The sequence below is a fragment of the Gobio gobio genome, assembly GCF_949357685.1.
Source record: "Gobio gobio genome assembly, chromosome: 1".
NCBI lineage: Eukaryota > Metazoa > Chordata > Actinopteri > Cypriniformes > Gobionidae > Gobio > Gobio gobio.
The window spans coordinates 32,246,385-32,271,921 of NC_137097.1; the positions used below are offsets into that span (position 1 = coordinate 32,246,385).

A 25,537-nucleotide genomic window follows, 5' to 3' on the forward strand; every position below is an offset into this window, starting at 1 on the left:
AAAACAGACATGTGAAACCGTAGAGGTTGAAATGTCCGTTTATAAAAATAGCCGCCCACGTGTAAACTTAGCCTTAGAGTTGATTCACGACACTTTGCTGTGCCACAAACGGGATTTTGGATGATGTCATAGGCATGAACCAATCACTGAATAGATGTCCTTATCTAAGAATATTCTCAGATAAATTTGCATTGAATGATGAAATTCCTAAGAGGAGTTTACATTCAACACACATTTGACAATAAATAATTTTCAAGACATTATAATATACACATTTGTAATGAAAGATAAACACATTTTCCACCATGTCTTTATTAAACATTTTTAACTGATGTGCTGTTAACTGACCTGCCTATATATAGCCTAGATGTTTTGATATAATCAGCCACCATGGATTCTAAAAGAAAACCAAACTGGCGGGAGGAAGAAGCGATCACTTGCTGAATTAGTCGAACAGTGGAAACGTTATAAAAGGCAAGTTCAGCCCAACATTAACCAGCACTGACAAAGATGATACCTGCTCTGTCCAAACGATACCGTTTGATTAACTGCTCATTGTCAAACATTTCAAAAACATTATTCCTCTTCTAAAAAGATTTGCACACGTCTCTGTCTCCACAGTGCCATCACAAGCCCCTACTGGCAACTCCTACCCACTTGAGAGACCTCTCGAGTTGTCTTAACTGGTAGTGTAAGAGTGAATCTTAGCTTTAAGAAATGTTATAACTTGCTTTTATACTTAAGTTTGAAAATAGGAGTAAATTTCATTCATTCTCAGCACTTCAGACTAAAATGGCACTTTGAGAAGCTTGATAATTACGGGCCCTGATTTGACAAAATCTGCTGCTCCGCTCTCGGCTGGCCGTGTTCGATGAGGCCGGCCAGCCTCGTGAGCCCTGTGGATCGGTCCCGCATCCGCCGAGGCGGTGCAGCGAGGCCGGTCATGGGGCTCACGGATGGACTGTCAGCGGGACTTGGGACTGCTGAGGCATCTTCCCAGTCTTTGTCTGACAGTTCAGATGTTCTCCTTCCCCGGTGGAAGCCCGCGCTGCGGCTTCTTCCCCCGGGGTGGAGGACCCGATGCATGAGCGGTCTGATTCTGAGGAATTAGACGTGCTCAGCATCGAGGCAGTCGAAGTTAAAAAAAATCTGTTTTATGTGCATTATGAACAAAGCCTTTGAATCTGTTTTAACATATAATTGTCCTTATTCTATCCCTCATTTTGCAACCTTTTTGATCTATTGCATTGACTAAAAGGCAAAATAAAATATAAAATCCAAAATAAAAGGTTCTGACTGAAGTAATTTTACATACCTTTCCACTATAGTAATGTCTGGAATCCAAAACATGTCTTTGGGGGCTGCAAAAGTTGTAATGTTACAAAATCTCTCTGGTTTCCAAGTAACATTCAAATTTGACCATCCCTGGAGAGTTACATGAAGGTAAGAGTGATTATAAGACAGATACTGTATGCTTGCATCGTAAATTCACAGGTGTTGAACACCCCACCATGCAGCAGGGTATTAAAGTGACACTGAAGCAGTGTTAGAGTTAATTAGATAATGAGCAGAATCACTGAAGGAAAGATAAACTCAAGAACTACAACTGACTTCAGCCACAGCTTTAGATGAAATCAACTGAAAAGACATTACATTTCTCTTATTACAAACCACACTGACTTTATTTATGTCATTTGTCTACAGTTCTTTTTGAGAAATAATAGAGGTTTAGATGTTGATGATTTATTGAAAACCATTACAATGATCAGTGTTTACTTTAGTTGGGCAGTTTGATTTGGTTTTTGTAACTGTTCATAAAACAAACACGTTGTCACAGAAGAACCTATTAAAAGAGGTGTAAAATCCAGGGACCAAAGAGTAGAAGTCCTGCCATATTTTCATTTCACTCATGAACTCAGTCAGCTGATTTCACTAATTAATTCTACCTCCTGGCTGAAAAACTGTGCTACTTAACAAATCCAGGTGTTTTGAACAAAATACAGAGCAGGACTTTTTACTTTCTGAACCTGGACTTTCCACCTCTGACATTTAGTCAGTTTGATTGAGAAAAATAAAATTGTCAGATACGTACATTGCGCAGTCCCTCCTGCTCTGGCCACCCAGCCAGAACAGCCATGTGAGCCCAGATGGGTTTGACCTGGACTGTCTAACAGCCAGTTTGGTCCTCAGTTTCCATGAAGGTCCCACATGGGTTAGCCCAGATGAAATGAACACTGCTCAGTGTGCACACTACAGACTGTTAAATGTAACACTGCGTCAGTTTATGTTAATGGAGTTAATGAGAGAATTAAGTGATTAATTAAGTGATGACTGAGCATTATTGAAGAAAGCTCCTGTTAACAAGCACAATCACTGAAGGACAGAAAAACACAAGAACTACAACTGACTTCAGCCACAGCCTTAGCTGAAATCAACTGAAGATAAAATAAGACATTAAATCTCTGAAGATCTCAGAAGAGGATGATTAAACAACTCCACAAACAGCATTATCAGCTTCACTCATCACTTACCAGACTGACTTTATTTCTGTAGATGTTGATGTTTCATTGAAAATAATTAACCATTACCATAACCAATATGGTGATTAGTGTTTGCTTTAGTTGGGCTCTTGACCCTTGACTTTTTAAGAATAGATTTGTGCTGGCTGTTTGTTATGAAGTAGAGGTGGGCAGATCGATACTAATATCGATACTTAAGTTTCAGTTTCTCTCGTTTTGCGACCTGGCCGTGTTTGTCAAAATGCTGCTGCTGTCACAGAGCAGAGCAAGCTCTCAAGAGTGCTGCTCGTGCTCGACACTGCTCTCCTCCCCGTCTCCTGTGTTGTACCGTCACGTGACTCACCACTAGCGCTACCACCAGCAGTCAGGCTCGCATTTCTAACAGCAGTCAGTCAGAGGCGGAGAATGGCAGCAGAGAGAAAGAGGAGCGTTGTATGTAAAACTTTGTGACTTTGTTTATTTAAGAAAAAAATCCTGAAAAGAAGTGCACTAAAGAGGAGAAACATTTTTTGTTAACATGCTATTTGAAAAGAAAATTTGTTTTTACATTTTTTATATTTGTGAAGTAATCATTTTGTAACTTTGTTTATTTAAATAAAACAGAAGTAACCAAAAGTTGTTTCTGAACAAAAGCTTTTGTAGTACTGATTAATAACCCAAAATGCAAATCACAAAAACAAATTAAAAGTCATGAAAATTCATTTAGATTTAGGTTGAAGACGCATCCACCTTAATTATTAAAAAGTATCGATATTGGTATCGGTATCGGCGATACTGGCCCTGTATTTACTTGGTATCGGATCGATACCAAATCTAGCGGTATCGCACACCTCTATTATGAAGTGAACAGCAAGAGAAAGTGTGATCAGTTGTTGGTGGCTCATTGATGATAAGAATATAATCATCATGTTGTGGATTAATTCACTGATCTAATGTCTGACTTTTATATGGATGACATTCGCTATTAATTTGTTTGATTATTGTTGTATTTTACAGCAAGAGACTCAGTTTAATCAGAATTGATCAGAATGCATTGTACACTAAACATTTTGAACTCCTGCAACATTAACTCACACTCAAACATCAAGCATCAGCGTATGAATCTCAACGATGGTAACATGTTTCAATTCAGCAATGCATTCTATGATGCCCCTATAATGTACTGCGGCATGAAGTATGTCACCGTTGATGAGATTCATTCGCTGATTGTAATAGTCTAGAAGAATAGTCTAAACTAGAAGGATCCTACCGTAACCGCTCCGTTTTTGAAAAAATAGCACACGAAATGGAAGAATGGGAACACAGAAGAACGTGGCTTCAGTGCCAAAGGAAGGTGAAGAGTCTTAAAGGTAAAATAAAATGTCCTTCATAACCTCCCGAACTTTAGTGCAACAGCGGCTGCGTCTGACGTCATTGTTATTGTTCTTTTGCACATGCAGGTTAGTTTGAAACCTCAAACATTTCACACTGGAATCAGATATAGGCCACATTTTAAAAGGTAATGTGAACAGTCAAACAAAAAAATCGGATCTGAGCAACAAATCTGAATTGAGCATTAAGACTTGCGGTGTGAACGGGGCCAAAAGCACCTGATATTTTTTTTCTCTTGCTGTTCTCACCATAACAAACACAACTACAGCAATCAGAGAATATCTAAAGTTCAGAAGTCAAGGGTCAAGAGCCCAACTAAAGACAACACTTATTTATTTTCAATAAAACATCAACGTGAAGCTGGTAATGCTGTTTGTGGAGTTGTTAAATCCTCCTCTTCTGAGATCTTCAGAGATTTAATGTCTTCTTTTATCTTCAGTTGATTTCATCTAAGGCTGTGGCTGAAGTCAGTTGTAGTTCTTGTGTTTCTCTGTCCTTCAGTGATTCTGCTTGTTAACAGGAGCTATTTTCAATAATGCTCAGTCATCACTTAATTAATCACTTAATTATCTCATTAACTCCATTAACATAAACTGACGCAGTGTTACATTTATCAGCCTATAGTGTGCACACTGAGCAGTGCTCATTTGATCTGGGCTCACATGACTGTTCTGGCTGGGTTGCCAGGGGCCTCATTTTTAAACGTTGCGTACGCACAAAAGGGGTCAAACTGCCCAACCTCAAATGTTATGGGCAGGGTTAAGCTCAGCTGGCCTGGCATCCAGGCTATCATATCACCACAAAATATATCCAGATTCAGCTCACATATAGGGAAGCTTCACCATAAAATAATTGATCTAAAAAATAAAATACAAATGCCTTCAGATATTAAAGGGTCAATAGATTTGCACCAAAAAAATACTTCCTTGACACAGATCAGCCCATCAAGAATAAGCATATGAATCGCAACAATAGAGACATTCTTAATGCTGCAATCCATGCTGGGAGTCATGAGTTTTATACTATGGTGGCACCCAGAATGCATTGCTGCATGAAACATGTCACCATTGTTGAGATTAATTTGTTGATTCTTGATGTTTGTGTCTAAAGGATTTTTTTTTCTCACAATATATTTAAAGTTCAGAATATTTCACCTCTGACAAGAGAACTTTGTTTATGAAAAATGTTATAAATAATAAATAATTAGTAACCACCACTTTTGATAATTTTTCTTTATGATTATGAAAAATAAATTACCTGTGTTTTATCTTGATTCAATTTGGTCTGTAAAAAGAGAGATTTAATGTCTTTTCAGTTGATTACATCTAAATCTGTGGCTGAAGTCAGTTGTAGTTGCAGCTCTCTTTCCTTCAGTGTTTCTGCTCATTATCATCAGGTTTTCATCATAAATGCTCAATCATCACTCAATTTATCACTTACGGATCTAATTAACTCTAACACTGCTTCAATTTTACTTTAACACCCTGCTGGAGGTTCCCGTATGAACACGGAGTGGTAATTAGTTAAACTTTGTGAAATGAGAATGAGATAGGTTTTTAAAACACTTACAGTTATCATTTTGACCTGTGTTGTGAGAGTCTGGGCTTTTTCATTCTGTTGATAAAAAGATTGTGTTGAGAGATGATACTGCAACTGTTTGACATATCATTTAATGACCTGAATGAGAAGATAAATCATGCTGGACTCATACCACATTTGTGATGGCGGTCACATATAGGTCCACATAAATGATGGAAGGGTTGTATGCAGTTGTGTTGGCATGCTCGTAATTGAATATCAAGGGCCACATTCTGGAATTCTGAGAGTCTTCCTTGTCTAAGCCGAGATATTCAAAAAGTTGCATTTTAGCTTCAGCTTTTCCTATTGCATTGCAGTTTTGAGCATCAGACACCCACCCTGTGGATAGAAGACATTCGGTAACACAGCAGAATATATTTTTACAGGCACACAGTGAAACAGAAGTTAATGTTTAAACATTCATCTTTCTAAATTTCATACTCTCGTCACATATACAAAAACATATACAAAAACAAACACAAAAACAAATATTGCTTTTCAGAGGCCACTGTAAAAAATTTACCGTAAAATTTACAGTAACTTACTGGCAACGATTGGCCAGTAAGTTACTGTGAATACTTTTTACAGTAAGGGTACTGTACTTCCATTTAGGGCTGGGCGATATATATCGTGAGATTGTTATGCGCATCTCATCAGTAAAGCCGGTTAATTGATTAGTAGTAAATCGGCTTCACCTGCTTTCAGATGGCGCAGCATTTACTACAAAGAGCCGTAGTTAACTGACAAGCTGAGCCATATCGCATTAATATCGTGGACGTATCGCCAGCGATAATTAATGCGATGGCTCAGCTTGTCAGTTAACTACGGCTCTTTGTACACAGCAAAAACTCCAGTGTTAAATTAACACTCCTGGGAGTGTATATGAGTCCACTCAAGAGTGTTGAAGGTAATGAGATAATTAAGTGATTAATTTAGTGATGATTGATCATTATTGAAGACACCTGATGATAACAAGCAGAATCTCTGAAGGAGAAAATCTCAAATTGTAAGCCACCGTTATGGGGATGGGTGTTTGCTTTAGTTGGGCTCTTGACCCTTATGTTATTAACTTTAGATTTTGTCTGGCTGCTGTATCTGAGTTATAATTACCAGAAGAACAAAGACAAAAAGTGATCTGTTGGTTATATTATGACAATCATCATTTGAACTATATGTTTGATTTATGTTTATGTTTACAGCATAACTGTGATTCTGCATAAATATATTAAGTTTTAGACATAATATAAAGGATTTCTTAAAAGTTGTTTTAAAAAAAAAACTTTTCTTTTAGCCACACACAGACGTCAAGATTCAGTCTATGCATCTCAACAATGGTGACGAGAAGAATAGTCAATTAGGAAAAGAAAATTACATAGACAATTCAGATCATAATTTATTCATACCGCAATGCATGATGGGAGCCATTAATGAGTTGTGATTGGTGGTAGCCACTGCAACATGCTTTATTATTGTCACCATTGTTGAGACTCACAGGCTGATTATTGATGTCTGTGTTTCTAAATAAATTAATTTGAAAGTCATTTGATCAGAACAATGTTAATTAAATATTTTAGATTATAAGAAAAAAATGATATTCACATACTGTAAAATCACAAAGCTGCTGTTAACAAGTTAAACCAAACTTTCTCAAAATGTTTCATTTTTCTGATCATCGCATGATTATGTCAAAACATAGCCAACACTATCAGATCACACTTTTCTTTGTTAATTAGACTGCTATAAATCAATAACAGCAGACAAACAAAATCTAAAGTTAAGAATATAAGGGTCAAGAGCCCAACTAATGCACACACCCATCCCAATAACGGTGGCTTACAATTTATGATTTTCTCCTTCAGTGATTCTGCTTGTTAACATCAGGTGTCTTCAATAATGCTCAATCATCACTAAATTAATCACTTAATTATCTCATTAACTTCTCTAACTTCTTTCTTAATTTAACACTGGAGTTTTAGCTTTGTAGTAAATGCCGCTCCATCTGAAAGCAGGTGAAGGCGATTTACTACCAATCAATTAACCGGCTTTACTGATGAGAAGCGCATAACAATCTCACGATATATATCGCCCAGCCCTACTTCCATTTACATTTGAGCCCCTGCCCCTGACGAACTCTCTGCACGGCCCTGACTTAAAGCTCACCTTCGAGTATTTATATCATATTCCGGTAATGAATTCTGAACAACAATAATCTCGGGCCGTCCATGTGAAAGGGGTACAAAGAAAGATATGATTAAAAAAAAAAAATTACAGTAGTTTACTTTACTATTTACAGTACTATAGTGGCTAAATTGTGATTTTTTTTTACAGTAATGCTTTGACTACTGTGATTTCAACTGTAATGCTTGGACTACTGTGTTTTTTACGGTCTTACTGTAAACTTTACAATATTCTACTGTAAAAATCGTTTACAGTACTGTTACTGTGAAATCTACAGTAAATAACTGTAGATTTCACAGCCATTTTTACAGTGCATCCATAATGTTCTCTTTGTACATAATTTAGACATACAAAATATTATTCTACAAAAAAAACATATATGCAAGCTTCAAAAGCTTCCCTGGTTTAAAAATATAGATTTATGAGGATAGTGTTTTTATCTGCTGATCTCATCTAGATTATCTGATGTCATTAATTTCACATTACTGATTATAGTAACATTTCTACAGCATGATATACATCAGCGTTTAAAAATTTGATGAAAAAAAAAAAAAAACTTTTTGAACTACTCACTCAATCATCAAGAATCAGCATATATATATCAATAACGATGACATGCTTCATGCCAAAATACATTCTGGTAGCCAGTGATGAGTTTCGTATGATGCACCCAGAATGCATTGCAGCATGAAGTATGTCACCGTTATTGAGATTCATACGCTGATTATTGAGAATTTTTGTCACGTTGAAGGTGTTATAATCTTACTGTTCACAGATTTTATTTTTTATTAAATTCTCTAGATTTTCTAATTAAATAGTGCTTGAGCTCATGCTGTAGAATCCCAGGGTGATGTAAAACTAGTACCAGATAGAAGACTCTGATTGAAATCAGCCCACGAATCCATTAGAGGTGTGCGATACCGCTAGATTTGGTATCGATCCGATACCAAGTAAATACAGGGCCAGTATCACCGATACCAATATCGTTACTTTTTAATAATTAAGGTGGATGCGTCTTCAACCTAAATCTAAATGAATTTTCATGACTTTTAATTAGTTTTTGTGATTTGCATTTAGGGTTATTAATCAGTACTACAAAAGCTTTTGTTCAGAAACAACTTTTGGTTACTTCTGTTTTATTTAAACAAAGTTACAAAATGATTACTTCACAAATATAAAAAATGTAAAAACAAATTCTCTTTTCAAGTAGCATGTTAACAAAAAATGTTTCTACTCTTTAGTGCACTTTTCAGGATTTCTTTCTTAAATAAACAAAGTCACAAAGTTTTACATACAACGCTCCTCTTTCTCTCTGCTGCCATTCTCCGCCTCTGACTGACTGCTGGTGGTAGCGCTAGTGGTGAGTCACGTGACGGAACAACACAGGAGAGGGGGAGGAGAGCAGTGTCGAGCACGAGCAGCACTCTTGAGAGCTTGCTCTGCTCTGTGACAGCAGCAGCATTTTGACAAACACGGACAGGTCGCAAAACGAGAGAAACTGAAACTTCAGTATCGATATTTTCACGTTGGTATCAATCAATACCGATACCAACGTTGGTATCGATATTATCGATATTAGTATCAATCTGCCCACCTCTAGAATCCACGATAATATCTATATTATCAATAAGTATCTAATATAATTAATCTTTACTTTCCTTGCTGATCTGACCTTAACAGTTTTCAGTAAAGAGAGAAAATTTATTTTTAAAAGTTAAGGCCAAAGAGCACAACTAAAGCAAACACTAATCACCATAATGGTGACCAAACTATTAAGGTGAATGTACCTAATAAGCTCAAGTACCCATTAAGCACACTTCTATCTTTGAGCTCAGATTATAAAAATAAATTAAAGCTGCGAGCAGCGATGACGGGCCCAAGCCGGTGGCAACGCCACCCCGGGGGCATCAGCTTAACTGTGCACAGCAGGCAATATGCATTTAATCATGAGAATATTTTAAGGCCTGTTCACACCGGGACGATTTTAGCGTGTGTTTATCGCTTGTGACGAAACAAGGGGGGCAAATGTGAGTGTGCACACAGACGCGCCAAACGCCAGGTGTAAAAGCATCATTTAAAAAAAAATGGCTCGAGTTTGTTTTTTTATTTTGACGCGGCGCGTTAAAAACTGGCCGACCAATGAGATTGGCACATTTGTTCACGTGCCTGGAGCTCCTGAAGTTACATTAAAACACGACTTGGTGGCGCTCAAGCACAAAACGCTCTTGCCGAGCACACATTGATACGACGAAGAAGTAGTAGTAAGTAGACAAAGAAGAAGATGAGCAGCTAATGCTGCTTGCCAGTTCACACAAAAAGTGTGTGAATGGTTTTTGCCACAGACATAATATGTCTATGATTTTGACAAGCACGTAAATACTGTCTCTCCTATTCTTCTGTGTGACAAGTGAGTGTCAGAGGCGTAAAGTGCCGTAGCACCACCTTGTGTACCGGGAGCGCTATCTACTGAATGTGCACGTTCACTCTGCTTATCGCCAGTGAAAATCGCTTGGGTGTGAACACTAGGGCTGAACGATATATCGTTATCGTATCTATATCTAGATATGAACTTTCAAGATATTACTATCGAAAAAAGCAACGATATAGACGATATAGATTTCCCCTCTCCGCGCTCGCCCTGCATACAACTCTGGCAGTCACAACAAACATTAGTTTTATGAGTGCCATTGAATGCACCGCTAAAGCCAGCGCGCACACGTTTCCATGGTGACACGTCATTGCTTGTCACGTGACACACCGCAGCAGCAACAGCGCTGAATGAATGATGATCTGCTTTTATGTCATTTTTTTCCTTTTTTATTCAGAATATTCACAAATGTGTTAGCTATGGCATGAAATATCTGATATTCCGATTGTCAAATACATGCAAGTGGAAGTATATTGTTGTTTGAACACCTTTATAACGATCGCGTTAGTTGAGCTGTATGCGCAATGGGCGCCGTCGTGTTAGTTTGTGCCGCATCGGATCTGTTGGATTTACAACCTCTATGTTTACAACACGTGAATTCATCCACTTCTCCCAAAATACTTAAAAGTAAGTGGCTGATGAACTGGGAATAGAATAGAGTAAACATTGAAGTTACTTACACAATGTGTATCTGATATGAATAAAACGTGTCAAATTATAATGGAAAGGATTATTATTACCTCTTCCATAGACATCAGTGTGTATTTTACAAACTCTAAATTAATTGTTTTTTTTAGTACTTATGTGAATTTGTATGTTTGAAACCTAAAATAAACAGTATGTGGTTGAAAACACTGAAAAGTTGTGATATATGACAGCTCTGAGCGCGGCTGTCTCTGGCTAAATTCAACATTTGATAATGTGATGCACTTGATCATCCGCTCCAGGGACCAGCCTAGACTGATTACACCTGTGTGATCGTACGTGCGAAAGGCTTAAAAACAATACATTTTCTGACACAAATTTTTGAAATGTAGGCTTAAATCAAACACATTTTAATTCAGATTCTGCCCAGCCAGCACAGTCATGTGGGGCCCATATGGGCGTCACCTGGGCTGTCTAACTGCGGCCCAGCCAGTTTTGTCCTCAGTTTCCATGTAGGCCCCACATGGGCTAGCCCAGATGAACTGAACACTGCTCAGTGTGCACACTACAGGCTGTTAAATGTAACTGAATCAGTGTTGGAGTTAATGAGATAATTAAGTGATTAATAGAGTAATGACTGAATATTACTGAAGACTCCTGATGATAACAAGCAGAATCACTGAAGGACAGAGAAACACAACAGACTTCAGACACAACTTCACAAAAGCATTATCAGCTTCCCTTTTTAACTATTAGATTGACTTTCTGTTATCTTAGTTTTTATTGATAATTCCCACTGAGCAAAGGCGTACGTTGAAAAGACGTCCACTGAGGAGCCAGAATGAACGATTTTATGACGTCTGTTTTTGACGTGTTCTGCACGTCCGATATAGACGTTCATGGAACCTCAAGGTTAAAAACTAGTTCAAATTGTGGACATATTTTCCATTTGTAATTGCAAAGCAACTCACAGAGAGTGTGTGTTTGTCCAGAAATCATGAAAATAAAAGAAACTTAGCTCACACCTTTAGACACTTTAGAAAACGTATCATCTGTAATTCACACATCTTTGGATCGGGAGAGAATCGTGGGATTCAATCCAGGATCTTCTTGCTGTGAGGAGACAGTGTTTCCCACTGAGACACTGGTGCTGCCCTTAATCACAGACATAAGACACACTTTGACTATTTCTGTCAGACGTCTACAGAAGCTCTTACTGAGAATTAACAGAGGTTTAGATGTTGATGTTTATGTTTCATTTGAAGTCACCATTGTGGTGAGAAGCGTTTGCTTTAGTTGGGCTCTTGGTCCCCGTAATTGTGTTAGCTTTTTTTTGGCTGCTGTAACTGTTTATATACTATAACCTTGTGAATCCACTGCATCGGGACTAATAGCAATAAAATAATCACTTATCCTGAAAGATGATAAAAAAGAATGTGCACATTGTTTTGAGAAATATTTCAAATAGTCACACGCAGACATCAAGATTTTGCATATGATTCACAACAACGGTGACAATCATAACAAAAAAAACTTCATGCTGCAATGCATGATGGGTAGCTTCAAAGTACAAAACTCATGCTTGATTGTCACCGTTGTTGTGAATCATATGCAAAATCTTGATGTCTGCGTCTGACTATGTGACGTATTTTCTCAAAACAATGTGCACCTGCTTTTGTATCATCTTTCAGGATGAGTGATTTGTTTATTGGTGTCAATACAGCAGATTCACAAGGTTATAGTATATAAACAAATTATTATTTGCCGAACAAGAACCTAAAACTCAAAAGCACAACATCAGATTCTAGACTTCTGATGATTTAGTCATCAACAAGGCACTGACAACACCTGAAGTCGCTTTATCTTTGCTTTCTCAGCCATACAGTTTCACACACACAGTTATAACATCCAAAGAAAAGCTAACTTAAGTACAGGGACCAAGAGCCCAACTAAAGCAAACGCTTCCCACCACAATGGTGACTTCAAATTCACCATAAATATCAACATCTAAACCTCTGTTAATTCTCAGTAAGAGCTTCTGTAGACGTCTGACAGAAATAGTCAAAGTGTGTCTTATGTCTGTGATTAAGGGCAGCACCAGTGTCTCAGTGGGAAACACTGACTACGTTTACATGGACAGCAGTAATCTAATTATTGACCTTACTCTGAATAAGGCAATAATCTGATTAAGGTGTTTACATGAGTAGCTTTTAGAATATTACGTTCATGTTCCCGTTTTACATGTTACAGAACATAGTTTGATTAATGGTACGTCATTACGTCCCCGTGCCACACTACGCTGTCCGGGGTCCAATCATAGCGCGACTTTCGTGGGTGTGTTCAAATCAATGGGCTCAGGCAACCCACTGTAACTTTACCTGCGGGTGTCGCTGTTGGACAGTGTGACTTTATAAAAACGAGTGATTTTTATACTTTTTTTATGATATTATGATATATATATATATATATATATATATATATATATATATATATATATATATATATATATATATATATATATATATATATATGTTTTATTTTGTGTAATATTAAATATTGTCTTTCAGGTTTTTTTAAGAGACCCATCTTGCCTCCTTCTTGACAGCCTACATTTCGAATAATAGTTTTGATAAATGATGAAAATGTGATGAAAAGGTTTCAAAATCGTTATTGTTTGGATTGTTTTTTTTCTGCCATCGAGCCACAAGCGTTCACTGAATGGCATATGGCTCGCAGGCCTAGAGGTTCCCGACCGCTGTTGTAAGCAGACAATTATGAATCTGGGATTACAGATACAAAATGATCGTATTTTACTTTTAAAATGAGCATTATTGCAACACAAAGAAAAAAATATATAGAGGAGGCCATGTCCGAGTGAGCAGAGTTTTTACGGTCTATGAGCAAGACACGCAGTCACGCACCATAGCAACGTCATGGCAACGACATTTCAGACTGAAAGATACGTAAAAGATAAACGGGAATTTAAGCGCATTGTTTTGTACGTGCGGTTATATTAATTATAATTCAAATTCTGTTTTATTTGTCACAATATTATTGATGATTGTTTAGAGGGGCACTTTATGTACTTTTGATACGAGCCCCCAAAGCCCTCCCCTCTGCACTTGCCTGGTGTGTGTGTGTGTGTGTGTGTGTGTGTGACCTGTCACAAAACGCGGCGGAAACTCCTTCACGACGTTAATAGTTAGATTAAGGTGTGTACATGTCTACAATGCACTTAGATAATGCGACTAAAACAGGCATACTCCACATGTCTTAATTCGATTTTTGTTTAATTCGAGTATGGCTTTAACCGGATTAAGGTAATTAGAAATCGCTGTTTACATGGTAGTTTCTTAATCAGAGTATGGTCTTAATCAGATTAATATCGGAGTATTGTTGTCCATGTAAACGTACTGACTGTCTCCTCACAGCAAGAAGATCCTGGATTGAATCCCACGATTCTCTCACGATCCAAAGGTGTGTGAATTACAGATGCTAAATTGTCTAAAGTGTCCAAAGGTGTGAGCTAAGTTTCTTTTATTTTCATGATTTCTGGACAAACACACACTGTGTGTGAGTTGCTTTGCAATTACAAATGGGAAATATGTCCACAATGAGCACATTCAAACTAGTTTTTAACCTTGAGGTTCCATGAACGTCTATATCGGATGTGCAGAACACGTCAAAAACAGATAGGGGTGCACCGATCCGACTTTTTCAGTCCCGATACCGATACCGATGCCTGGGCTTTGTGTATCTGTCGATACCCGATACCGATCCGATACTATTGTTGAATTAATAATAAACTGTATATCTTCCACCTTATACCTTCCTTGAAGAGACTAAAGGCACCAGACTTTACTAACTAAAAATAACTAAGACAAAATAACAGATGTATGTAAAGTGTTGAATTCTTATTTATTTAAAAAACAATTGTGCATTCAAATCTAAAATAGAATGTAATCAAACTTCTTTAAATAAATAAAATGTAGCAGAAGAAACAAAAAACAGTGTATTGGTCAAACATACAATAGTAATCTGACAGTTACCAAACATTTTTTACACTACAGATAATTGTTTTGGTAAATAATCATATCACACTCTAAAAAGAGATGTGTTAAAAAACAACACACTGAGTGTGTTGATGGTATTTTGACACATGTTGTGTAGATATAACACACAATGTGTGTTAAATGTTACTCTGGATGAACAGCAGTGGGTGTTTTGGCAGCCAATCACATCATGCCTCTTTTTTAATGTCTTTTTCAATGTCTTTTTCAAATGTTTTCTCCGCTTTTCACTTGTTATCACTGACCAGACTGACTTTATTTCTGTCAGACAGAAGCTCTTATTGAGATGAACAGGATTTGTGTTGATGATTCAGTGAATGTTTCATCTGAAGTCACCAGAATCGTGATTAGTGATTCCTTTATTTGAGCTCTTGACCCTTGACTCTGTCACATCAGTTTTTCTCTGTTTACTGTGACTGTGTGTTTATAATGCACACTTGAAGCAGCAGAACTAACCATGAGAAAACGATGATCAGAAGATAATGTTATCATCGCATATATTTGCTGAGCTAAGGCAAGTGTTTGATATCTGAAACTTTACTGTAAAATACATTTTGCACAGTTAATAATTATTTTACAATATTGTTGTCAATATCTGCACATTTGTTTTTCCATACACTGTGCACATAGGATGTTCTAGTCTATGGTTTCACACAGGCACACACACATATCAAGAATCAGCTCATGAATCTCAATAATGGTAACAAACCAAAAGCTTCATCCCGCAATGCATTCTGGGAGTCACCATAGTACAAAACTCATCCATGACTCCCAGCATGCACTGCAGGATGAAGCGTTTGTCACCATTGTTGCGATTCATGAGCTGATTCTTGATGTGTGTGTTTGACGAGTATCTGCTGCAGCTCTAAACTGTCTGAAAACATTGAATTTGTATTTTTTTAAGAATTCATTCTGCACTGCTGGACATCATGAACTAATTTCACAAAACTTTTATAGCTAACAGCACATAAATAAAGTAAATGTATACCATCCATTTAATCATAAACTGGATCAGATCTTGAGATTATGACTTGATCAAGAAACTTCTGATCGTGTTTTCTTTCATGCCATAACAAACATATTTGATTAAAAGTCAGTTAAGCAGAAAGAGGATAATTAAAAGACAAGTAAAGGGTCAAGAGCTCAAATAAAGGAGCCACTGATCACGATTCTGGTGACTTCAGATGAAACATTCAATGAACCATCAACATCTAAACCTCTGTTCATCTCAATAAGAGCTGGTGTGTGTAGATTCATGATGTCTAAAACATCCAGGTAATACAATAAACAGTCAAACACTCTTTATTAAACGTCAATGGATTAAACACAAGTTAACAATACGTGTCAGTGTTCATCCAAACACGAAGTAACATGTAACACACATCTGACACACGTTGTGTAACTATAACACATTATTGTGTAAAAAGTTTCAACACACTTCTGTGTAAGAGGAATAACACATTAGTTGAGTTACAGGTAACACTGAGATGTGTTAAAGAAAACGACACAGGTTGTGTGTTAAATTTTACGCAACATGTGTTGTCCCTGAGCACACACACTACATGTGTTAACATCTACACAACATGTGTTGTCCCTGAGCACACACACTACATGTGTTAAAATCTACACAACATGTGTTAAAATCTACACAACATGTGTTGTCCCTGAGCACACACACTACATGTGTTAAAATCTACACAACATGTGTTGTCCCTGAGCACACACACTACATGTGTTAAAATCTACACAACATGTGTTGTCTCTGAGAACACATACACACAACATGTGTTAAAATCTACACAACATGTGTTAAAATCTACACAACATGTGTTGTCCCTGAGCACACACACTACATGTGTTAAAATCTACACGAAATGTGTTGTCCCTGAGCACACACACTACTTGTGTTAAAACTGACACAACATGTGTCAATTTTTAACACATCTGGTTGTGTTGTTCTCAACACATCATGTTATAAAGCACCGACACACACCATCATTGTGCATTGTATGCAGTGTTTATGTTCTCAAACAAACAGGCCTGAGTAAATAAAAGTTATTTATATAGAATGTTTTATCAGTTGTTACATTTTAATTTAATTCAAAGCGCAAACTCTGTCAACTGTTATCTCTTCATGATCTTTTCTCAAAAGCGGCATCGATGTGGTGTTGAAGTGTGAATAATTGAGTTTATAGAGTCATAGAGTTTGAAACATTGTCTTGTACTTTGTGTGCACATGCGTTCTGTACTCGACTATTGATTAAATGCTTAATAATTTAGTTTCACTTTATTTTTAAAATTACATCTGAGTATGTGATTACCTGACACAATTAGTGTGTTAAAATGACTTACACATTTATCGTGTTAAATTTGACACAACATGTGTTGTCCCTGAGCACACTCACTACATGTGTTAAAACTAACACAACATGTGTCATTTTTAACACATCTCTTTTTAGAGTGCAATATTAAAAAGTAGCATTCCAAATGAACAAATAGTCTTAATTTTCTGCCATATGCAATTTAATAAAAATGATCAGCTAGCTAATAACAACTTTGTTCTGGTTTCACCTCACTCCAGTCTAAATGATTGTAGGCTAGGCCTATTTATTTTACTACACATTGTCAACAGAAATAAGCTGAAATAGGCTACTGTTGATAATTAAAAATAATTCTTACTACCCACTCTTGCTTAATTGGGTAAGCACACTTGTGTTCTCATTTCAGATGCGTTCTGAGTAAATTAATAAACTGATTCATGAGTTCAGTGTTGGACAGATCAGTTGTTCTAATCTAACCAGTCGTTAAAATGATTCGGTTCAAATGAGTCATTAGGTCGCGAATCGGACATTAGCAGACGCGTTGTGTGCGAATCCCGTCTGTTAGAACATCGCGAAAGATGTCAACACACAGAAAACACTTCATAACTGAATATGATTTGTCTCCCGTTTATTGAAAGTATGCTTTATGTCAGCTGGTCAGAGAAGAGTCAACATTTTTTGAGCGCAATGCACACCCAGCGGTAATTCAAGGACACAATTGTCCGAATGTGTCACGTGCAACATGGTTTCGGTCTTCCGACCTTTAGATTTGGAATTGGATTAATATGTGAAATATGAGAGAGCTAACGCTGATTATTTTGAAGACCCAGAGAGCGCGCGCGGGGGAGGAGCTCTCTGGTCGGTCTCTCTCAGTCACAAGCGCAGCATCTATTCCACATACAATAACTCGTCAAATTAGGCTTTGGCGGCCATCAAAAAATGTTCAATGCAGGAAAGACCCTGACTTTGCAGTAATACCACCTCCCCTCGAAACATTTAAGTTACTTTGCAGACATTGCAAACAGCCGACGAACTAGTTGGCGTGGCAAGCGTGAAATATCTCCTCCACACCGACTCTCTGGCTCGCTCCATGTTGCTTCTAGCATGCGACACACACGTGAAGCTGACGAATGACGTAGGTTCTGCTGCGACGGAAAAAAAACACCTGGATCGGCTTGTGGATCTGTTCATTTTTCCGATCCCCGATCCAGCTATTTTGTCAGTATCGCGGCCGATATCCGATCCTAATATCGGATCGGTGCACCCCTAAAAACAGACGTCATAAAAACTTTCAATCTGGCTCCTCAGTGGACGTCTTTTCAACGTACGCCTTTGCTCAGTGGTAATTATCAATAAAAACTAAGATGACAGAAAGTCAATCTAATAGGTAAAAAGGGAAGCTGATAATGCTTTTGTGAAGTTGTGTCTGAAGTCTGTTGTGTTTCTCTGTCCTTCAGTGATTCTGATTGTTATCATCAGGAGTCTTCAGTAATATTCAGTCATTACTCTATTAATCACTTAATTATCTCATTAACTCCAACACTGATTCAGTTACATTTAACAGCCTGTAGTGTGCACACTGAGCAGTGTTCAGTTCATCTGGGCTAGCCCAGGTGGGGCCTACATGGAAACTGAGGACAAAACTAGCTGGGCCCCAGTTAGACAGCCCAGGTGACGCCCATATGGGCCCCACATGACTGTGCTGGCTGGGTGGTTTTCACCGAACACATAGTCATATCGTATTGTATTGATATCGAGATATCTGGCATGAAAATCGAGATATGAAATTTTGTCCATATCGTTCAGCCCTAGTGAACACTCAAGACGCGCCGAAAAATGTCATGAAAAACGCTGGTGATAAGCGTGCGCGATATTCGTCCCGGTGTGTACAGGCCTTTAGAATTGCTTGAATATGCCACATTTACTGCATCAGCTGGTGCCACTATCACCACAAGCCACACCCATGATGTAATTTAAATGTAGATGAATTTTAATGTCATAGGATAAAATAGATAAAGATTCACAAGATTTTAACAACAAAAATAAATAAAATCTAAATGGTGGGAGAAAGTTTTTGTTTATTTCACTCTCTGAAAACATTATTTTGAATATATTGAATATATTTGAAATCACAGATGTTGGGTGATGAGAATTGTAACTCAAATATAATTTAGAAAACTAGTCCTGTCTGAATAGTTATATAGTGTCATAGTTTAATTTCAAATTTGAAGTTATCATTTGCTGCAATATAAAGTTAAACCTGCTAAATGTAAAATAACTATATCAAAGTCATCTGAATACGCCACATGTATGCCTACAAATGTATGAATTAAACTTTACACCATTGGAATGCTGTTGTATGCTGCAGGCAACGGATATCCACCCACCCCCCATCCACACACACACACACACACACACACACACACACACAGAGAGAGAGAGAGAGAGAGAGAGAGAGAGAGAGAGAGAGAGAGAGAGAGAGAGAGAGAGAGAGAGAGAGAGAGAGAGAGAGAGAGAGAGAGAGAGAGAGAGAGAGAGAGAGAGAGAGAGAAAGAAAAGTCTTTTTTTAACCTGCTTCAAAACTAACACAATGCTATCATTTTCTGTTCATCGAGGGGAGAGCACACATATTAAAGATTTAGATTAAATTAAAGATTAGATTAAATATTTTAAATAAATAAATATATTGATCTGAAAAATAGTATATTCATTTTAAAGTCATCCAGGTTCAAGAGGTAAATTATCATCATCAAGAGAGAAAGTCTCACACACACACACACACACACACACACACACACACACACCCACACTCTAAAAAGAGATGTGTTAAAAAACAACACACTGAGTGTGTTGATGGTATTTTGACACATGTTGTGTAGATATAACACACAATGTGTGTTAAATGTTACTCTGGATGAACAGCAGTGGGTGTTTTGGCAGCCAATCACATCATGCCTCTTTTTCAATGTCTTTTTCAAATGCTTTCACCGCTTTTCACTTGTTATCACTGACCAGACTGACTTTATTTCTGTCAGACAGAAGCTCTTATTGAGATGAAACGGATTTGGTGTTGATGATTCAGTGAATGTTTCATCTGAAGTCACCAGAATCGTGATTAGTGGCTCCTTTATTTGAGCTCTTGACCCTTGACTCTGTCACATCAGTTTTTCTGTTTGCTGTGACTGAGTGTTTATTAAACACATTTGAAGCAGCAGAACTAACCATGAGAAAACGACGATCAGATGATAATGTTATCATCGCATACATTTGCTGAGCTCAGGAAAGAATTTGATAACTGAAACTTTACTGTAAAAATTATATTGTGCTGTTAATAATTATTTTATAATATTGATGTCATCATCTGCACATTTGATTTTAGATACACTGTGCACATAGGATGTTCTAGTCTATGGTGTCACACAGGCACACACACATATCAAGAATCAGCTCATGAATCTCAATAATGGTGACAAACCAAAAGCTTCATCCCGCAATGCATTCTGGGAGTCACCATAGTACAAAACTCATCCATGACTCCCAGCATGCACTGCAGGATGAAGTGTTTGTCACCATTGTTGTGATTCATGATCTGATTCTTGATGTGTGTGTTTGACGAGTATTTGCTGCCCCCCTAAACTTTCTGAAAACATTGAATTTATATTTTTTTAAGAATTTATTCTGCACTGCTGGACATCATGGATTAACTTCACAAAACTTTTATAGCTTACAGCACACAAATAAAGTAAATGTAAACCATCCATTTAATCATAAACTGGATCAGATCTTGAGATTATGACTTGATCAAGAATTTTCTGATTGTGTTTTCTTTCATGCCATAATAAACATATTTGATTTAAATGCAGTTACAGCAGAAAGAGAAGAATTAAAAGACAAGTAAAGGGTCAAGAGCTCAAATAAAGGAGCCACTGATCACGATTCTGGTGACTTCAGATGAAACATTCAATGAACCATCAACATCTAAACCTCTGTTCATCTCAATAAGAGCTGGTGTGTGTAGATTCATGATGTCTAAAACATCCAGGTAATACAATAAACAGTCAAACACACTTTATTAAACGTCAATGGACTAAACACAAGTTAACAATACGTGTCAGTGTTCATCCAAACACGAAGTAACTCTGGCAAATACACACATACAGTCACATGTTGTGTAACTATAACACATTATTGTGTAAAAGGTTTCAACACACTTCTGTGTAAGAGGAATAACACATTAGTTGAGTTACAGGTAACACGGAGATGTGTTAAAGAAAACGACACAGGTTGTGTGTTAAATTATACGCAACATGTGTTGTCCCTGAGCACACACACTACATGTGTTAACATCTACACAACATGTGTTGTCCCTGAGCACACACACTACATGTGTTAAAATCTACACAACATGTGTTAAAATCTACACAACATGTGTTGTCCCTGAGCACACACACTACATGTGTTAAAATCTACACAACATGTGTTAAAATCTACACAACATGTGTTAAAATCTACACAACATGTGTTGTCCCTGAGCACACACGCTACATGTGTTAAAATCTACTCAACATGTGTTGTCCCTGAGCACACACACTACATGTGTTAAAACTGACACAACATGTGTCAATTTTTAACACATCTGGTTGTGTTGTTCTCAACACATCATATTATAAAGCGCGACACACACCATCATTGTGCATTGTATGGAGTGTTTATGTTCTCAAACAAACAGGCCTGAGTAATTAAAGTTATTTATATAGAATGTTTTATCAGTTGCTACAATTTAATTTAATTCAAAGCGCAAACTCTATCAACTGTTATCTCTTCATGATCTTTTCTCAAAAGCGGCATCGATGTGGTGTTGAAGTGTGAATAATTGAGTTTATAGAGTCATAGAGTTTGAAACATTGTCTTGTACTTTGTGTGCACACACAGTAAAATCCCCAGAGTTAAATTAACACTGCTCAGAGAACATATGGTCCCACTCTACAGAGTGTTAAAGTAACACTGAATCAGTGTTAAAGTTAATGAGATAATTAAGAGATTAATTAAGTGATAATTGACCATTAGTGGTGAACACCTGATGATAATGAGTAGAATCACTGAAGGAAAGAGAAAAAGAAAAACACAAGAACTACGACTGACTATTAAAAAGACATTCAATCTCTGAAGATCTCAGCAGAGGAGGATTAAACAACTCCACAAACAGCATTACCAGCTTCACACATTACTAACCAGACAGACTTTATTTCTATCAGACGACTACAGAAGCTCTTATTGAGGTTTAGATGTTGATGTTTTATTGAAAATTAAAGTTGTTTGAAGTTACCATTATTGTGATTAGTGTTTGCTTTAAAACTTCTTAACCCGCATCGGATCGTGGACGGGGGGGGGTTGACGAAAGTGGGGGGGGTGTGTACTTTTATTTACTTTTGTTTTATACAAAATATTCAATCAACTATCACAAACTATGCATCATTTGAAAGCTAAAACACTCAAGATTCATGTTCTGAACTTGTTTTTGCAATAAATACACCAGAGAGGAAAGGGTTAAATGAAACGCTAAAGGACTGGCCATGTAAACATTAGCATAATATTAGCGGTACTCATCTTTCATCTCCTGTCGTTCGGATCAGATCGGACAAATCCAATAAACACCCGCATACATCTCTGTGTAAGAGTCCACTCTTCAAAATCCCACTTCCCACTTTTTAATCCAAAACAACGAAAAAATAGGGAAAAAACTAAAAATCCTCCGTTGTTTGCAAGAGAGTTTTGAGTTAGCGTGATCAATCATGTCCATTTTCAATGAAATATCGATTCTATTCCGTGTCTGGCAAACTCCCCCTGCTAGAATGGCTTCTCCCACGTATTTTAAACCCTCCCCCGTCTCTCTCCTTCAATCAGAGACTCTTCTGGGATGCATCATATAGAGGAAGTGCCTTACAGGCTTGGTGAGCTGTCAATCATTGCGCCCATGGTTTTCGTTGGATAAAGGCACTCGGTGCCCAGCCAATGCCTTTCCAACAAAGGTTTGATTGATGGACTTAGTAACCAATCAAAAGGCATTATCTTGCGCAGTTTGCGTAAGTAGGCTTTGGTGAATACTGTTTTTGCGCGCTGGCTGCGCGTTCTCCATGGCCAGCTGCAGTGGAGCGCGCTGTCTCTCACAGACGCTTCCCATCAGCTAAATGAGTTTTTTACACTTTGTAATCTCTGTAAATAGTTGCTTTAGTTTTTCAGTAACTGTTTATCCATTATAATTAGTAGTATATTGCAGTTTATTGCAGATTTATTTGAATGAAAAACTACTCTTTACAATAGCAAATGTTCTGAAATAAATGGCCTTTTTGAAATGACGCCTAGACTTTTCTTGACATAAAAGCTCACAGAAGCTACATTACTGAGAGAATCATCCTCATATTTGAATCATGACATGATTAGACATTCAGTTTTATATTTAAGTTATTTTCAGGCTCTTAACATTAAATTATAATATTTTTTTCCCTAAGTGAAAACAAAAAACAAAAAACGTGAGTCACTTACATGTATATTTACATGTATATTACTCTGTTCCCATATTACTTTGAGTTATTATGACTCTTGGGTAGCAATATTTCAAGTGTCTAGTTTAAAATAAGACCAGGTTTATGAATATAGACCATAGGGTTTAAGAGCTGCAGACATTTTCATTTGGGTATATCGTTTTCAAAGAATTCCTAAAAAATGGGGCGCTTGTTAAGAGGTTAATTGGCCTCTTGACCCTTGACTTACTAACATAAGATTTTCTCTGGCTGCTGTAACTGTTCGTTACGGTGAAAATGGCAAGAAAATCTTGACGCTTGTTGTTTATGATACAGTTGTTATCATCATATAGTGCCTTATTTGCTGATCCACTGAAAGTCATTGATTATAGGAGACTTGTGATTCTAGGGCAGAAGATCCAGCAATGTTATCATCAGAGAAACTAAACAATTATCAAAACATTTTTACATAAGATTTGTACTGCGGTTTACTAACACATCACACAATAAGCACTTCTAACTCCTCCGAGTTTTACTCACACATAGACATCAAGAATCAGCCTATGAATCTTAACAATGGTGACATGCCACAATGCATTCTGGGTGCATCACGCAAAACTCATCTATGGCTCCCAGAATGCATTGTGGCATGAAGCATGTCACCATTGTTGAGATTCATAGGCAGATTCTTGATGTCTGTGTGTGAGTTCATCTCGAAGGAGTTAGAAGTGATTAGTGTACAATCGATTTCAAAACTTATTCAGCTTTTCTGATTAAAACAGTGTTGGATCTTCTCTAAAATCACGATAAAAAAAGTTAATAGGATATTGCTCAGACTCAGTCGTAAAATCAATGAATTAAATCATTATACAATGATCATATTCTCGACATCGAGCAGCCGACAGCATCTGATTGTGTTTACTCTTGTTTTTCTTGCCATAACAAACTCAGTTACAGCAGCCAGAGAAACACCAATGTTAAAACGTCATCAAACTGCCCAACTAAAGAAAACACTGATCACCATGATGGTCACATTAAAAACTAACAATTTTCACAACAGAATCAAACAAAAAAATCTGTTAATTCTCAATAAGAGACGTCTGACAGAAATAAAGTCAGTCTGGTTAGTAATGTGTGAAGCTTGTAAAGCTGTTTGTGGAGTTGTTTAATCCTCCTCTGCTGAGATCTTCAGAGATTTAATGTCTTTTTTATAGTCAGTCGTAGTTCTTGTGTTTTTCTTTTTCTCTTTCCTTCAGTGATTCTACTCATTATCATCAGGTGTTCATCACTAATGGCCAATCATCACTTAATTAATCTCTCAATTATCTCATTAACTTTAACACTGATTCAGTGTTACTTTAACACTCTGTAGAGTGGGACCAAATGTTCTCTGAGCAGTGTTAATTTAACTCTGGGGATTTTACTGTGCATGCGTTCTGTACTCGACTATTGATTAAATGCTTAATAATTTAGTTTCACTTTATTTTTAAAATTACATCTGAGTATGTGATTACCTGACACAATTAGTGTGTTAAAATGACTTACACATTAATCGTGTTAAATTTGACACAACATGTGTTGTCCCTGAGCACACTCACTACATGTGTTAAAACTAACACAACATGTGTCATTTTTAACACATCTCTTTTTAGAGTGCACGCAAACATTCTGCATTTTTTGCATTGTTTAGTATGTTTTTAAAGCTATTTTTTTTATGTGGACACATTAAATGTCCTCATAAACCACGTTTACGTTGTAATTCCAGTGTAATACCCATGTCATTATACAAATTTGTGTCCTCATAAATCACATAAACAAGCACACACACACACACACAAAGAGGGATTGGCAGAGAGACAGAGAGATGGAATGTTTTTTTATCCTGTTTCAAAACTAACACATGCTG

At 37.1% G+C, this 25,537-nt stretch overlaps 1 protein-coding gene across 3 annotated transcripts in view; it reads right to left on the minus strand.

Annotated features, from left to right (window-relative positions):
- The window catches only part of LOC307125994 (5-hydroxytryptamine receptor 3A-like), a 133,047-nt gene extending 110,083 nt beyond the window's left edge, over window positions 1-22,964 (minus strand). Inside the window, exons 1-4 of one of the 3 annotated variants that reach the window (XM_079816308.1) lie at window positions 22,714-22,964; window positions 5,602-5,807; window positions 5,460-5,504; window positions 1,316-1,425 (exon numbers count right to left, since the gene is read on the minus strand). The gene's annotated coding sequence lies outside the window, so the exon portion shown is untranslated. Of the gene's footprint in view, window positions 1-1,315; window positions 1,426-5,459; window positions 5,505-5,601; window positions 6,048-22,713 lie in introns of those variants that run through there. The other 2 variants (XM_079816307.1, XM_079816309.1) reach the window with 2 other exon arrangements.
- Window positions 22,965-25,537: the final 2,573 nt, after the last annotated feature.